General features: G+C 41.0%; 1 protein-coding gene across 2 annotated transcripts in view; it reads left to right on the forward strand.

Annotated features, from left to right (window-relative positions):
- Positions 1 to 14044, forward strand: part of PTPRT (protein tyrosine phosphatase receptor type T) — a 1083615-nt gene that overhangs the window by 366299 nt on the left and 703272 nt on the right. The gene's annotated exons all lie outside the window — the stretch shown is intronic.

Below are 14044 nucleotides of genomic sequence, written 5' to 3' on the forward strand. Positions count from 1 at the left end.
CTCATGCCCAGGCTGCACCCCAGTCCAATTTCATTAGACTCTCGTGGGGTGAGACCAGGCATAAGGACTTTTAGAGCTCCCCAGGTGATTCAACGTGAAGCTATGTCTGATAACCACAGCCTAGAGTACTTGCTCTTCCAGGACCTGGGGCCAGGTGTCCAGTGCCCTGTAGTCACTGAGTGCAGGGGAGTCTGAGCTTGGCTCCCACCTGACCCTTGAGACACCTTGGCACAACTGTCACAGGATTCCTCGGGTCATTCTTCTTAACCCTGGCTTTCTCTTCTTAACCCTGGCTTTCTCTTCTCTCTTCTCAGCTTTCAGCCACCAGGGTTCAGGAAAACAGCTACTCTCCATCATATGTAATGCATGTAGAACTGTGCCTGGCTCACAGGAAGCGCTTTCTAAGTCTGCTGCTATGATTTCTCCAGCCACCTTTATAAAAGCCCTTTTTTCTTAATCATCACTTCCTGGAGGGTGAGCCGAAAGTGGTAGGATTTTATCCTGGCTTAAAGGGCCATGTTTCTCTATGTGCTTGAAATGTGTACTTTACTTTCTTTTAATTAAAGGTTTTTTTCCCCTCCAGTTTGCCTGAGAACCAGATCATATGAAGGGTGGTTTTTTGATTGTTGTTGTTTGTTTGTTTTTTAAGAGAATGAATGCAGAGTCAGTAGTTGAGCTTCAGAGTGACAAGGAGCTGGCCTTTCACTCCGGGATTAAAGAGAGCCAGGGATTAGAATCCTGCCTGAGGTGGGAAGGGCCGATGGAGCTGGGGAGGCTGTGTGAAGCATATGCATCCAGCAGGGAGGCAGGAGAGACCACCTCCTGGTGCCCAGGCCTCCTCCTGCCAGACAGATCCCTCCTATGTTCTGGGCCTGGGGGAGCACAGGGAGGAATCAAGCCTGGCTCTGGTCTCAAGGGGCCCACAGTTCAGGTGGGGGTTGCAGACACTTAGAGGAGCCTGTGCTGTGCAGTAGGACCCAGGATACACAGGCCCATGTCCTGGACCCATCCCGGGGGCCAGAGGTGTGAGAGCCACAAGTACCTTCAGTCCAGCCCAAGGCCCAGGCTCCCCTCTCCCCCAGAACAGGGTCTCCCAAAGATGCCACTAGGAAGGATGAGGAGGAGAATGGATGCTGGGGAGGCAGCCAACACTGGCCACTACATCAGTGAAGAAGTGGGAGAGGAAGGCTGGCACCCATTCATGCTGGACCTAGAGTTCCCTGCCAAGGAGGTCCATGCCCTCCAGAGCAAAGGGCAGAATCACAGATCAGAGAAGGGGCATGATTAGTTTTGAATTTCATCCCTTCTCATTTTCTCCTCCAGGAGTGGTCACTGGTCAAGGCCACTGGCCCATTGGTTTGAGCCCAACTTTCCCATGATAATGGAGCTTCAAGATCATGGTGACCTTATAGTGCAGGGATCTCGTCTTCATTGGGTTTCCCTGATCTCAGAGAAGACATCGCCTCTTCTGTCTCCAGCTTCACAGACTCCAGTCCCAGCCTGGCTAGATCAGCCTGGGCTCCCTGATTAAAAGTGCACAGAAAGGGGCAAGGACTCAATATGACGGGCCCTTGTCAACAGACTAGCTTCTTATTTGTGCTCTCATTTCATCATCTAACAGTTTAAATGGGAGCTGAGTACTCCCAAGCTGGCATCCCTATTGGAAAATTTATTCAGTTACCCCTCCCACTTCCCTGGGAGGATAGAACGTACCATCCATCCAGGTAACAGATGAGACCAAGAGTCACCGTTGACTCCTCCTTCCCCTCCGCCCCCAATCCTGTCCACTTTTCCTCCTAAATATCCCTTAGATCTGTTCTCTCTTTTGCCACCAGGATGCCATCATCTCTCTTTTTGGCCTTTTTACTGCATTCTGCACATAGCAACTGGAGAGAACTTAAAACCAAACTCTGATCATGTCGCTTTTGTGCCTAACAGCCTTCATGACTTTCAGTTGTTCTGGAATAAAATCCAGATTCCTCAACAAGCTACAGAGCCCTGGATCACCTGGACCCTGCCCCCATCTCCATCCTTAACTGGGCATATTCACCCTGCAACTCCAGGGACTTCTTTCAGTCCCCTGAATATGTGGTATGGTGGGTTCTGTTCTGCCACAGGACATTTGCGTGTGCCGTTTTCTTGGCTGCGAATACTTTCTTTTTCTGCCTGGCATTCCCACCCTGTCTCACTGGTTAACTCTCAACTTAAATGTCACCTCCTTGGGGTCAGGCCCTGTCAAGTGATCTTACAGTCCTTTTTCTTCATGGCACATGCCACAATTTGTAACTGTATATTTATTAGAATGCTTATCAGTTAATGTTTATCTCCTGCCCCCTCCCCTGGTCAAACCGTTTTCCTGACCCTCATATAGTCCAGTGCCTAGCACACATTAAGCACTGAATCAATATTTGTTGAATGAATTAATGATTGGTGAATGAATGCGTGGAAAAAAACGAGGTTCTGTGATATTAAATAATTTTCCCAAGCTCACGCAGCTTGCCTGTGATAAAGCTGGGACTAATATCCAGGCCTACACATCCTAAGCCCCTTGTGTTTTCTGGTGGTAACTTCTGAGGGTCTTCCGTCCCACGCCCTGGCCTTGACAGAAGGGATTTAATGTCACCTTCTCCAGAAACCTGGGGGCTGCTCCAGTCATAACGACTCTTGCATGGATGGTGACCTGGAGGCTTCTCCATGGAACACCCTGATTCTGCTCTATGCTAACCTTTCAGTCGCTGGAGACTGTCTTGGAGGATTTGCTGATTTATAGGCAAGACTGTCAGTATAAAGAGGCACATTACTCCACCTCCTTTGGAAAGCGATTTTTCAAGTGATACTTGGACCATTCAGGGGAAAAAAAAAAAAACTCTTCCAGTAAAGACATACTCTGCTGTGTTCTGACCTGTGTTTGTCTTCTTGTGGCAACGTCCCAGAGAGTCAGGAGACACAAGAGGGAATCATCGATCTCTCCAGATTAAGTGTGAAGATGGGGATGAAGGGTGTAGCCTCACAGTTTTTTCTGTCACTTAACAAATATTAATCGAACTCCTCTTTGTTGCCAGGCACTGTAATAGGCTGTGAGGATCCAGCTGTGGATGACTTCGTGGTCCCTGAATAAATAAATCATGTACGTTTAGTTAGTGTAATGCTAGGAGGGAGATGAGTCACTTGCCGTTGCAGCAGTCCGTAGGCAGCGTAGACTCCAGCAGGCCTGGTGGAGCCGGGGCCCTGGGATTTGTCTGTCCCCTACCCTTGGTGGCAGGCATGGGTGGAGCTCTTTGTCAGCATGGAGAAGGGAGTTGAGGTCTTTAGAGGGCTGGGCAAGGGCAGGTGTGACAATAGGTTGGCAAGCCCGTGGGTCGCGGCTGAGCATGGCAGGGCCCAGACCCTGTTTTCCCACCCTGAGACGATGCGCATATCACAACCAGAGGTGGGGAGTGCTGTGAGGGTCAGGAAGTGTGGGCAGGCGGGGGCAGCAGGGGACCGAGAGCGCTCACAGTGGGGGCCTAGGGGTCCTCTGGATGTGCCTTTGTGGGCTCCACTCTGACAGCATGAAGAATGAGCTGGAGCCAGGCCCCGGCTCTCCCCTCTTGCCCCCGTATGTGGGCCACCCATATCCTTGCTTCAGGCCTTGGTCTCCCCATCTGTACTATGGGCGTGGGAGAAAGGGGTGGTGAGCATTCATCTCAGGAAGTGCCTGTCATTAGGGAAGTTGCTGGGCACTGTAGGTAAGTCTGACCTCACACTGCCTGGGTTCAGAGCCCACCTCTAGTACTTCTCTGCTGAGTGACACAGGACAAGTTACTTAGTCTTTCTGTGCCTCGCTCTCTATTTTTAATGCGGGGAGGGTAATACCTAATTCTTCATAGTGAATTTTTGAGGATTAAATGAAACAATGAATATAAAATGCCTGGCACCATGAGACAGACATAGCTAGTGCTCAGTAAACACTATTATATAATTCTTTGCTAGTCATTTTACATAGAAAGTAGACCTTTTAAAAATGAGGGGCTGTGGTGAAATGGTGGTGCAGTGGTTAAGAATCCGCCTGCCAATGCAGGGGACACGGGTTCGAGCCCTGGTCCGGGAAGATCCCACATGCTGCGGAGCAACTAAGCCCGTGCGCCACAACTACCGAGCCTGCGCTCTAGAGCCCGTGAGCCATAAGTACTGAGCCCGCGTGCCACAACTACTGAAGCCCGCGTGCCTAGAGCCCGTGCTCCGCAGCAAGAGAAGCCACGACAATGAGAAGCCCGCACACCGTAGCGAAGAGTAGCCCCCGCTCGCTGCAACTAGAGAAAGCCCCCGCACAGCAACAAAGACCCAACAAAGCCAAAAATAAAAAATAAAAATAAATAAAAATGAAAAATTTAAATTAAATTGACAGTAAAATTGTCCCATTTTTATGTATGAGATGTCTGCCAAAAGGTGTCTGAGTTAGTTCCAGGAAGTAAGGGGCCAATTGGGGATTCAAATCTGGGCTGTTTTGTTCCAAAGCGTGCCTCATCACGTTACGTTTTGGTGTGTTTGCTGGCTCACGAGCTCTAGAAACCGGATGTTGGCCCTTGTCCAGGTCTTACAACTCAAGGACTTGAGTTTTACTAAAGATGTGGTCTGTCTTTTCATGTTTAAATGCTCTGCTTGGCTCTGCATTGCCAAGCTTGTGAGGAATCATGAGAATCAGCCTTGAATGTGGGAGGGCTTTACAGAGAATAGAAACGTCCAAGGGGTTTCTATTTATTCAGCAACTGGGTGCACACACATGCCGGCAGAGACACCCAAGTCCCAGCAGCCATTTGTGATTGGTTTGGGGAACCTGCTTCCTGGGAGGTGGGCAACTGAGAGGAGACACAATTGCCAGTAACCTTGCAGTGGATGGACCGTCTGGTGTGAGACCAAGCCTGGTTCTGCATGGACAGTGGGCAGAGGAGAGCTCCTTGCCTCCAGCCTGGGCAGCAGGAGGCTGGGTGACCTGGTCCCGGCAGCTTCCTTGCTTAGAGCTTCTAGGATCAAATTCTAGAGCTAGAGAGAGCTGGCTGACCCCAAACCCTCATCTTATGGTACAAATGGGAAAACGAGCCCGGGGGGGAAGTGGAGAGGGTCATACTGGCAGAACCCCTGTTGTGTGCCCGCCCATCGTTCCCATCAGGCTGTCTGAAAAACCTTTACTCTGCACCCTGAAATCCCCACTTGCTAAAATGCAAAATTCCATCTTGAAAAGACATGGATAGTCATTGTGTTTTGCCTGATTAAGGAGAAGGAGAAGTGTTGTCTACTTTTGATCTCTCTCTCTCTCCCCCTCTCTGTCTGTCTGTCCCTCTCTCTGCCTCTTTCTCTCTTTCTTCCCTCCTTTTGATTATTAAGATAGAAAGTTTGGAAGATTCAGGAAATTGTGAAGAAGAAAATGATAATTACCTGTGAACCCAATAACCAGAGATAATCATTGTTAATAATTTGGTATCAGTCCTAGTTATCTGTTCTCTTTCTTTTTACCTTTTTTTTAAATCAAAAATTATATTCTTGTTTAGAACAGTTTTAAAAGCAATAGATTCTGTAAGATTCACAGTCAAAAACAGCCTCCTCCCTGTGATTCTATCTCCCTCAGGGCAACCAGTTTCACCTCTTATTAGCTGCTGTTTTCTCTTCGTGTTTAACACCGCATTTCTAAGTAACATACGAATTCTGCTATTCCTGTTTATTTCATTTTCATATTCTCTACTGCCTTCTCTGGAAGCCTTCTTAAACTTCCCCCCTATGACACACGTTCACACACCTCAGCATGCTTCCCTCCTCCATCTTCCCAGTTTGGTTGGTTTCTCATAATCTGGAGGGAAGCCAGTTTTCTGGGTTGGCATCATTTTCGATTTATTAACATTATTTACATCTGGGTGATGTAGTATATTGTGATTACATTCATTTTCCCATTACTCCTGTCATAGAGTTAATAACTCCCTTTTAAAACTGATGACATAGTTTTCTTTTAACTGATCACTAAGTTTTTCCAACTTTTCCCCCAGAAGTGTCATCTCATTATGTCCAAACTCATCAGGTCACTTATTGGTTTTATTCTTTTAGTCATATGCCTGTAGCCCTCTAACTTCTTAGTTTAATCTGGACTGTGAACTCTGTGGACCCTAGGCAAAGCAGTTGTCCTGGGATTTCCTGTTCTCTCTCTCCTTTTTCCAGGTGCCATGAGTTCTTCTTTCTGTGGTTTACTGCCTCATTCTATTAGAGCACAGTATCTAGGAGCTTCCTGAGAAAGTCTTCGTGGAAAGTAAAAATTTTAAAAATGTCTTGTGTGGCTGACAATCATTTTATTCTGTCTTTACATTTGATTGATAGTTTGGCTGGGTATAGAATTCTAGTAGATATAATTTTCCCTCAGAAATATATTTTTATGGACATACAGTAAAATACATTCTTTGGTTTATAGTTCTGTGGGTTTTGACAAATGCGTAGAATTATGCATACATCACCCTAGTACATACAGAACAGACCAATCCCTTCAAAAAAATATCTCATATTGACCCTTTGCAGTCAACCTCTTCCTTCTCTACTCCCTGCCCTTGGCAATTGCTGGTGTGCTTTCTATTCCAGTTGTTTTGCCTTGTTCAGAATGCTATATCAATGGAATCATAGAGTACATAGCCTTTGGGTCTGACTTCTTTTACTTGGCATAATGTGTTTGAGAGTCATCCATATTATATTAACTAGTTCATTCTTTTATTGCTGAATAGTATTCTATTGCATGAATTTATCATAATTGCTTTGTCCTTTCACCATTAGGATATTTACATTGTTCCTAGTTTTTGGTAATTATGAAGAAAACTGTTATAAACATTAGCACACAAGATTTTTGTAATAATGTAAGTTTTTATTTCTTTTCGATGAATACTGAGTGTGATTGCTGCTTATATGATAAATGTGTATTTAACTTTATAAGAAACTGTCCATCTGTTTTCAAAAATGGCTATACCATTCTGCATACTCATGAGCAAAGTGGGAGGGTTCAGTTTGCCCCACAACTTCGTCAGCACTTGGTATTATTATTATTTTTTTTAATTAATTTTAGCCGTTCTAGTAAGTGTGTAATGGTATCTCGTTGTGGTTTTAATTTGCATTCCCTTAATAAGTAATGATGTTGAGTACCTTTTCATATGCTTATTTTCTTTCTAAATATTGTGCAAATCTTTTGCCCATTAGAAAAAATTGTTTGATTTCTTCTTACTTGAGCTTTGAGAGTTTTTTTTTTATATATATATATTCTGTACACAAGCATTTTGTCAGACATGTGATTTTAAAATATTTTCTTCTGGTCACTGGCTTGTCTTTTCATTCTCTTACAGAGAGAAGGTTTAAATTTTGATGAAGTCCAACTAATCAGTTTTTAATTTTATGGATGGTATTTGGGTGTTACATCTAAAAATTCCTAGCCTACCCCAAGGTTATAAAGGTTTTCTCTTATTTTATGGTTTTAGACTTTACATTTAGGCTTATGCTACATTTAGAGTTAACTTTTGTATCTGGGAAGAGGTATGGGTCAAGGTTTGTTTGTTTGTTTATTTATGCATATGAATGGTCAAGTATTCCATCACCATTTGTTGGAAAGCCTCCTTTTTCATTGAACATTGAATTATCTGTATATTATCAATCCTTCAGAATTTTTTTCTCTCTGTAAACCTTTAGAATCTTTTCTTTTTTGTTTTTAATCTCAGTGTTTTGAGGATTTCGTAGTGTCTTGGAGTAGCTATTTTTTATTCATACCACAGGGCTCTTTGGTTACCATTTCCATCTACAACTTCATTATTTCCTAGTTCTAGGATTTTTTTTGACATTATTTCTTTGATAATGTCCTCTTAATCCTTTTTTTTTTTAACCCTATTAGTTGACTTTTGGACCTCCTAGACTAATCTTCTAGTTTTCTTATCCTTTTCCTTCTCTCTCTCTCTTTTTTCCCCTTTTCTTTTGTTCTATTTTCTGTACAGTTTTCTCAAATTTATCTTCTAAGCTATCTTCTGTAATTTCTATTTCAGCTTTCATATTTTTAACATCTGAGAGTTCTCTTTTGGTTCTCTGAATGCTCCTTTTTTATGGCATTCTATTCTTGGATGAAATATCTTTTCTTTAAGTTTCTTAAAAATGCTCTTTGAATTGAATTTTGTTTTCTATCTGACCTTTTATCCCCTCTGTTTTGGTCTCTTTTGCTCATGTTAGAGGTTTCCTCAAATGCTGGTGATCATTGGCTGTCCATTCATCTTTAAGAGAGGGGGACTAAAATGTATATATTAGGTAGGAGGAGGCTTGTTCACTGAATGGCTTAACTATACAGAGAAAAGCCAGTAAACTGGCTTTTCATTGTTGACCATTGGAACGTTCATACCTAAGATGTTTTCCTATTCATCTGTTCGGCTTCCCCAAAGATAAACCCTCTGCTCTTTGGAAGGGATGGGCAGTATATGTAAATCCTGGCTTCCATAGTTCTCAGAGCTAAGTGGGGGGTGCTCTCTCCCCTCAATATGTTGGTTTCCCTGGATTACCCCTGGTTTTGTGTGGCACATTACCCATCCTCAGCAGGTCATGAAATCCTATAAGCCAGATCTTTTCTGCTGGATCAGTTACCATTTGTCTGTTTTTCTTCTTCCAAAATGTTATTGACATCCCTCATTTGCTATCATTTCCTTTCCCATTCTCTTGGTACTTGTGGGTTTATGTCTTTTTAATTCCTACACTGTCATTTTAGTGAGAGTTGGGGAGAAAATGGAGGTTAATGCATGTGTTTGTTATGTTAAACCAAGTTTTGCTCAAGTCCTTTTTTTCTATAGATATAGATTACTATCTACACATATGTGCACACATACACACAAGCTCCTATTTGCTAACGATATACATTTTATTTTACAAAATTAGAAACAAGCTATAAGTACTGTTAGATAGCTTTTTTTTTTTTTTTTTTTTTTTTTTTGGTGGTACACGGGCCTCTCACTGTTGTGGCCTCTCCCGTTGTGGAGCACAGGCTCCGGACGCGCAGGCTCAGCGGCCATGGCTCACGGGCCCAGCTGCTCCGTGGCATGTGGGGTCTTCCCGGACCGGGGCCGTGGCATGTGGGATCTTCCCGGACCGGGGCACGAACCCGTGTCCCCTGCATCGGCAGGCGTACTATCAACTACTGCACCACCAGGGAAGCCCTTAGATAGCTTTTTTCTCATTTAAAATGATATCATTAGCATTTTTCTGTCATTGAATATTCTGTAATAACTGAACTTTTCCATCAATTAAATTATATCATATTGCTGTGTTATTTTTTATTTAATCATGTTCTTACTCTTCAGCATGGATATTACTTGCAATTTTTCACTATTGTAAATGATATGGTTGTAAGATTTTTCCATGTAAATCTTAGTTAAAATTTCTAATGAGTTCTTTTAGATTGAAATTGTCCATTTAGTGGTGTGGGCATTTGAATGTGATCTGTAATTCATATTTTTATATGTAATACATAATGTGATGCATATTGTCCTATTGCCCTTTGCAAAATCTTTCTGCCAACTTTAGTCCAGGCGCCAAGTGATTACTCACTAAACCTTTGCTAATATGAGTCATCACTGTTTTAAAATCTTTGTTCATTTGTTAAAAGGAAATAACACTACACATATTGATTTGGATTTTCTTTATTACTTGCACAGCCAGACGTATTTTATATGTTTTGTTCTCTGTGAATTATCTGTTCATGAACATTTTTACATTTGTCATATATGTTTATAGGATCATTTATAGAAAAAGTTTACCTGCTACTTATATTAAAATATATTTTCTCAGTTTTTACATTCTTTCAGAATTTTTGATATTCTGATGAACAGTTTTAATTTTTAAATTGTCAATTATATAAAACAATATATCTTCTTTGGCTTTTGGGCTTCAAAACTTATTTTCCCATCCCCAAATTAGATAAATATTCTCCTATATTTTTTCCTAGATCTTTAATGATTTGATTTTTTTTTCATGTTTCTCATGTTCAACTCTTTATTCTTTATATTTATATACTAATTAATTAACTGGTTAATTAATTTTTGGTTCATCATGTGGATAGGACTCTAAGTCTGTTGTTTTCCAAACAGTTAACCAGTATCCTAGGACCACAAATTAATAGTCTAAAATTTCTCCACTCATTTGAAGTGGGAACTTTCTTTTTTTTAACATCTTTATTGGAGTATAACTGTTTTACAATAGTGTGTTAGTTTCTCCTTTACAACAAAGTGAATCAGTTATACATATACATATGTTCCCATATCTCTTCCCTCGTGGGTCTCCCTCCCTCCCACCCTCCCTATCCCACCCCTCTCGTGGTGAAGTGGGAACTTTCTTATCAGACACATTCTCTTATTGGGTCTGTTGATGTTCTTTCTACTTGGTGTTATTAGTTTACCTGTTTCTATGTCAGTACAACACTCTTTCAATTATTATAGGTTTATCAGGTATTTAATACTTGAAAAGACATTCCATTCTCTTTACACTTTAGTAAAAAAGAACTGTGACTCTTTTTGTTTCCTTTTAGATGATCTTTAGAATTATTTGACCAAATTCCAAAAAACTCTTGGGTATTTTTAGAATTGCAAATATTGTACAAATTATTTTTTGTGAGAATTTCCATCTTGACTTTATTAAGTCTCTGCATTTGGAATCATTACATGTATTTCACTTTTTTCAAGGATTCTTTTATATCCCTCAGTAAAGTTTTATGTGTTTCTTCATCTGGCTGTCACACATTTCTGTTTAAATTGATTCCTAGGTATTTGCTGCTATTGTGATTTAATTTATTCCCTGTTAGAGCTTCCAAGTGGTTATTGCTGCTATATAAGAAAGCTGTTGTGTTTTATCTATTTATTTTTTAACTTCTCACCTTGCTGAACCCTTTCACTGGTCCTATAGATTTTTTTAAAAAATAAATTTATTTTATTTATTTATTTTTGGCTGCTTTGGGTCTTTGTTGCTGCACACGGGCTTTCTCTGGTTGTGGCGAGCATGGGCTACTCTTTGTTGCGGTGCACGGGCTTCTCATTGCAGTGGCTTCTCTTGTTGCGGAGCATGGGCTCTAGGCATGCAGGCTTCAGTAGTTGTGGCTCGTGGGCTCTAGAGTGCAGGCTCAGTAGTTGTGGCGAACATGCTTAGTTGCTCCACGGCATGTGGGATCTTCCCGGACCAGGGCTCGAACCCTTGTCCCCTACATTCGCAGGTGGATTCTTAACCACTGTGCCACCAGGGAAGCCTGGTCCTATGGATTTTTGAGTTGATATTTGGGGTTTTCTAGGTATTTAATCATATCATCAGGCAAATAATGGTAATTTTATCTTTCACTTTTTATCATACATTCCTTTCCTCCTTCCTCACTACCTCCTTCCCTCCCTTCCTTTTTAATTTCAATCCTTAGAAATTTCAAATAAATATTGAATAATATTGGTATAACTATGTTTCATTCTTGAATTTAGTAGAAATGACTTCAGTGTTAGACTCTTACACGTGATGTTGTCTTTTAGTTTCAGATGGGCACTCTGTTATTCTAAGGAATATTCATCCATGTCTAGAATACTGACTTTTAAAGCCATGAATGTTGAAAAGATTTTATCCAGAGCCTCTTCAGCAACAATAGATGGAAGATTGTTTTTCTCACCTTCATCCTGCTAAAATGATATTATATTAATACAGAATGTATTATATTAATATGTATTAATATAATGTATTAGTTAAATTAAATTAAATTAAAATTAATTAAATTAAAATACATTAAAATGTATTAATATAATGTATTAATGTATAATTAATATAATGTATTAATGTATATAATGTATAATGTATTAATATAATGTAATTAATGTATTATATTAATACATTTCACATTTTCAAACAATATTTCCATTCCTAAAATAAGCATATTATCTCCAAATATGCATACATTTTAAAAAAATGATTAATTATGATTGATTCTGGGACTTTGTGTGTGTATGTTTTTATAGGTGAGACTGTTGTATAGTGTTGAGTTTAATTTTCAAAATAATTTTAAAAGTTTTGTTAAAACCAAAAAATAAACGAGGTTAACACCTCAAATAGCTCAGAAGGGCTCGTATTGAAAAGCCACCATATGCTGCTCGCTCCTCAGCCTCCCAGATCCCATTTGTATTTTTGTGTCTTGGTGGTTATGTCTACACGTGTAAATACTTCGCTTAAAGTGCTTTTCTTGACTTACTAACTTCAGGCATTATCTACTGGCTTTCTGTGGAGAGGAATAAGGACTTTCCTTCTAAGTCACCCCTACCTCCCATTACAGTAAGATTTTATTTTTTATGCCTCCCACAGGTAACCTCTGCCAATTCAGACAACATGTGTAAACCTCCACTTCTTGTTCCAGGCTCCATCAGAGTCTCCTTGGTAAGAAGAGGAGGCCATTGGTGCTCTCCCCTTGCCCCCACTCACCTCTCTCTTTTCCATCTCTCAGCTTTGTCTTTACTCTTTTGTGTCCAAGCTTGGTAATTTGTAAACTTTTCTCTGTAACTGATGCTGAAAACTCGGCCTCTGTGCACTGGTGCCGAATCGAATCTCAGAGACAGAGTTTTGGGGGAAGTAGAAAAAAAATAGCTTTATTGCTTTGCGGGGCAAAGGGGGCCACAGGGGGCTCCTGCCCTTGAAAACTGTGTGTCCCAACATGGGAGGATTTGGTGAGGAGTTTTATAGCACTCAGTTCAAGTGGGGGGTTGCTGATAAGATTAGGGTGTGTGCAGGGCCTGCACTCCTTTAATCTGGTCTCAGGTAATCTGATGAGTCTCTGTGGTTCCTTTAATCTGGCCTCAGGTCGTCTTCTTGAAGAGCTTCTCTGGTTCCTTTAACCTGGAATGAAGAATGCCGATATCTTCCATTTGTTGGGGGTTTTAGTTCTATAAAGAGTTTAAAGATATTGTTCCATTTATCCCTTGAGTGAACCAGGACCCTGCCCCAGGGCTGCACTATTGTTTCTTGGCTGCTCCTCCCTTGTCTCTGCATCCCCTCCCTTCCCTGATTAGCAACTGTTCCAATCTTCCCTTTGGAGCTCAGGGAAGGTCATGGAGGCTGGAGCCTGTTCCCTACAAACAAGAAACAGGGGATATGGAAAGGGGTCTGTGCCCAGGAGGCCTGTTTGGTTTCATAACTATTCTTGCCTTTCATGATTGATCAATCGCATGATGCTAAAAGTTGAAAATCCATAAATAGAACTCCTTTTACTGTGATTGTGCAAGTTGTGTCACTGCAGAGCCAGACAGTTGTGCTAGGATCCTGTTTTGTCCTCCGCTGGACTCATGCACATCTTCTGTACCTTTCAACGGAGAATGCTCCTAGCTTCAAGGTTGAATTTGAATGAATTTTCTCTTTTGTTTATAGTCCACTCTCTACTTTTATCATACAGCTAAATTAGCAACTCTTCCTGTTTTATGAGAGACCTCATTCACGTCCAGAGCCGCAGGTCCTACCTTTCAAATCATTGCTTGACACTTCCTGGGCATCATCTGAGGTGTCCTTTTACAGTTAGTATCTTTGGTTTCAGCCCACAAGGAAAGATTTCATTTTCTGCCAGTCCCAAGCCTGGAAGTTTATTTGCTTCCAAATACATTTTAGGGGTTCACATAACCCTGGTATTAAAATAAAATGCAAGAGAGCACAAAATATTAAATAAATATTTTCAGTCCAAACCGGATTACATTCTCATGTAATTTCCTAAGAAAGAGTATGTGGGAAGTAAAATTTTTGAGACCTTATGTAACTCAAAATGTCTGGGTCAGATTTAATTCATAGTTTTCAGCCAAAATTTATATACCCAGAAAAACTATTTTCCCTTAAAAATTTGGAGCTATGGTGACATTTCTGTCTAAGACAAGTCCTAGATAAGAAAGTTGATAAGAAGTTGATAAGAAGTCCTATTAACTGAGGTTCCTTCTTGTCCTTGTTGTTTTTAAGCTCAAAATACTATGTAAAACAATCCAGTTATCATTTCAGAGAGACCCTAGGAGATAACTATCAATGG

This window comes from Physeter macrocephalus, chromosome 14 (genome assembly GCF_002837175.3).
Source record: "Physeter macrocephalus isolate SW-GA chromosome 14, ASM283717v5, whole genome shotgun sequence".
In the NCBI taxonomy this organism is placed as follows: Eukaryota; Metazoa; Chordata; class Mammalia; order Artiodactyla; family Physeteridae; genus Physeter; species Physeter macrocephalus.